At 58.6% G+C, this 3,760-nt stretch overlaps 1 protein-coding gene across 1 annotated transcript in view; it reads right to left on the bottom strand.

Moving 5' to 3' along the window:
- Positions 1 to 3,760, bottom strand: part of SULT2B1 (sulfotransferase family 2B member 1) — a 29,098-nt gene that overhangs the window by 24,830 nt on the left and 508 nt on the right. The gene's annotated exons all lie outside the window — the stretch shown is intronic.

Genomic DNA, 3,760 nt, shown 5'->3' with positions numbered 1-3,760 from the left:
CCCCCCCCCCCCCCCCCCCGCAAACTGAGCTGCTCAGTCCTTTCCAAGCGGTTCCAGGATGTTCCCACTCCCCAGCCCGGAAAGAGCACGTGGGAATGGAGACACATCCTGCCCTTTGCTCTCCAAGCCTGGGTCATCACTGGGGGTCATCGCTGGGGAGCGGGGTGGCTCTGAGCATCTCCCAAGGCACCTTATTTACTAGCGGCGGCCCAGAGTCCCCTCCCCTCTCCGCCTGCCCAAATTCCACCCAGGCAGCAGCAAGGTCCAATGTCCTATTATTTGCTTATTGCTTAGAACCTTTTTATTAGCGGCCCCTTTCTCCTTGGGAAAAGCAGCTCTGTGACTGGCAGGGATCTAGCCAATAAAATCTTTTGAGTGGCTCTGCCCTCCCCAAGGAAGGAGGGGGCTGGGATTTTAAAACCAGGGCTGGAGACCTCAGCCATAAATCTGAGAGATCAGAAAGGGCTATGCAGCGGGTTCTCCAAGATCAGAGGGAGGGAGGGGCGGCAACCGCAGGTCCAGATGCCTGCTTGGTTTCCTCTGGCCTTGATTCTCTCCAGAAGGGGCTGGTGGTGGCCCAGCCCAGCATGCCCACACTCTAGGAAACGTGGCAGAGCACAGACTACCCACCAAGCCTCCCATCCAGGCTGGAGCTTCCTCCCCTTCCTCATCCCTTTGCCAGCCAGGGCGTGAGAGTCAGGCAGCCTGGGTTCAGATCCTGGCGACATCCCACTTGGCAGCTGTGTGACCTCGGGCAACTCACTCAACCTCTCTGGGCCTCAGTGGTCTCAATCATACACTGGATGACAATAGCAGATCATCTGTGCCAGTTAATCTCAGACAGTTGCTGGGAAGCCGCGCATAAGAAAGGACTAGAAGGGACTCATGTCCCCTGGGCCTGTCTCCCCATTGGCTCCACTGCCGGCCTGCCTCCTGCTTGCTCTTAATGTTTTCCTTTTCAAATTTTGATTTTTGCCCTTAATATCCCCCTTTTGTGCATTGGATACCTACACAGTGACACGGAACACTACAAAATTTATAAAGGGTGACTGATCGCAAACCCCACGAAAAAGAACCTTCTGAGCCCCGTGTCTCGCTGATGTCTCTGAGCTCCTGGTCCCCACAACCGCTATCCCAGTGAAATTCTGTCGCAGTTTTGTCACGTATGCCTGTATTCCCAAAGCAATATAAGAGCTTTTTTGATTTTCGGGGGGGGTGGGTCGTAAAAAACTGGACTGTGGGTAATAATGGTCCCCATGGGAATTTTCCATTGCCCCCGTTGGTCCCTCCGATCCACAGTTTGCCCCTCCTCTCCCCTCTCCCTGCCTGCCCTGCCCCTGCTCACCTGCCTTCCGGGCCTGACTCATCTCACAAGCATGCCTAATCTCCATTCATTCATTCCTTGACATCATTCTCAGAGACTCGCTAGGGCCCCCCGAGGTTGGCCCAGCTCTGGCCAGATCTGTGTGGTGCATGGGATGAGTGTGAAGCTGGAAGTGTGGTCAGGTTCCGTGGTGGCCAAGAATCTGACATAGTGTGAGACGGGAGTTTGCCAGACAGGGAGAGAGGTCATCCCAGGGCAAGGAATGTTCGGGGAAGCAAGGCCCGAAGGTGTGAGATCCAGGCCGGGGTGGGTGTGGAGGCCAGCAGGTGGGGCCCAGGCATTGAGGAAGGTGCGAGCTTAGGGAACAGAGGGGAGCTCCCCCAGAAGAAGCAGGATGAGTGGCGGGACCTCAGCCCCACTCCCCCGTTTTGAACCAGAGCAGTTCCCTCTTGAACTCTATGATGGGTTTCTACTCCAGAATAAGATTCTTCTGGGACAAAGCAATCTGTGTCTTAAAACGTTTTAGAAACCATCACTATGGGTGCTAGTGAGCCACAGAAGGAACTTGAGCTGGGCATGGCCAGGGTTAGCTCTGGAGATTAGAAAAGACTTCTCTGGGAATCCCCATGGAGGAAATGAATACGCAAAGGCACTGGGGCAGAAAACAGTGAGGCAGTGGCCCCGGAATCTCAAGTACCGGGATAGATGGAATACACAGGCAGGAGGCCAGACCACCAGGGGCTGGAGGGCCTTGGGACGGGGGGGAAGGGAGGGACAGCTCTGGGAAGAGCTGGAGGCAGGGAGGCTGGGGTGAGGCTGGGGGAAGGGTGGGAGAGGAGGCCTGGGGGACAGGCAGGGGGAGGGCATGGGATGGAGAGTCCTGGCACAGGAGAGTGAGGCTGGAGGGATGATTCTGGGGAGCCCCTGAGCTCCCACTCCAGCTGGGGATGGTGCGCGTCTGAGCCACCTGGGAGGGGCCCAGACGGGATGGTAAGGGCCCTCGTGAGGGGCGTCCTTCTGGGTCCAGGGGTTCCAGAAGCTCATGGAGAAGAAAGTTTGAGGTGCCCTTAGGATCCCTTAGGGAACTACAGACATTCAGGTCTAGAGGTGTCTTACAGGTGAGGGGTTATTTGCCCCCATTTTTCAGATGGAGAAACTGAGGCTCAAGAGAGCACCTGACTGGATCGAGGTCACCCACTGAGCAAGGGCTGGGGATGTGCTGACCCCCTGGATGTGGGGGAGCAGAGAGGAGGGAGTCTCCCAGGTGCCCGGGTTGGGGGTGAGGCCCCCCAGAGGTGGGAGCCCAGAGGAGAGCCCGTTGATCTCTGGAGGGAGAAACTGCAGAACCCAGAGGCCAGGAGAGCAGGAGACAAGAATGTTGAGTGGAGGATGCTGGGGTCTCAAGCAGGCCTGGACAGCCGGTGAGCAGTCTCAGCCCCAGAGACCCAGAGCCGCTGGGAGGCTGGTCCACATCACACAGCCATCAGGATTCACCTCTCTGTGCCCTGGCTCCTGGGTGAGGGAGGGGAGGGCAGGGGAGGGACCCAGACACTACAGCCTGGGGTGGCTGGAGGGGCCCAGAGGGCCAGCGGAGAGACTCCCCTGGCAGTCTGAAAGATACTGGGGTGGGGGGGGATCAGCTAAGCAGCTCGCTGTGTGCTCTTGGGCGGGCCGCCTGCCCTCTCTGAGCCTCCACTTGCTCATCTGAAAACAGAGCCACGGGGAGGGGGTATCGCCAAGGCTATTGAGGAGAGGAGGGACCACAGACCCTGGGGTCAGACCAATCGGGTTCAGATCTGCTTCGGGCTGCGTGGTCACGGTCATGGCACTTTCGTGCTCGGCCTCAGTTTCCCCATCCAGAAAGCGCTTATGAGAAAAGCTTCTGACTCAACCCCAGGAACAAAAGGGTCACGCTCAGTACCCTAACCTCTCCTACGAGGGCTGCTGAGTCCAGGGCCCATCCTGTCCTCGGAGCCCCCAGGGACACAGCCTCTGGCTCGGGGACCCAGCTGCCTCCCCACCCCTGCCCACCCCTGCTCTCCCATCCTCCCCCGAGCAAAGCAGGGGCCACATTCCAAGCCCCCATGAAGGAAAGCACCCCCATCTGAAGGTCCTCTGGGGTGTCCAGGATGAAAAGTGGACAACAGGCCCTTACGTTTCTGAGCAGTTACTGTGAGCCAGACTCCCGCTCTCACCCAGCCCTGTGTCAGAAAGATGTCTTTGGCAGACAGAGAAACTGAGGCCCCACCGTGGTCCGGGACACCTCAGGCATCCTAGCAAGTAACTCAGCACAGCCCTGTCCCCACCAACTTCCAGCAGGGATGAGCCCGCTGGATCCTGCCGGGTCTCAGGCAGCGGGAGGCTTGGAGCTCCCAGTGCAGAGGCCCACGGCTCTCCCCCAGACCACCTCCTCTGGGCAGGCGGTGGGGGACCCCC

Source organism: Ursus maritimus, unplaced genomic scaffold, assembly GCF_017311325.1.
Source record: "Ursus maritimus isolate PB19 unplaced genomic scaffold, ASM1731132v1 scaffold_19, whole genome shotgun sequence".
Classification (NCBI taxonomy): Eukaryota; Metazoa; Chordata; class Mammalia; order Carnivora; family Ursidae; genus Ursus; species Ursus maritimus.
The sequence above is the reverse complement of the archived record's forward strand: the minus strand, read 5'-3'. Positions and strand labels throughout refer to the sequence as shown.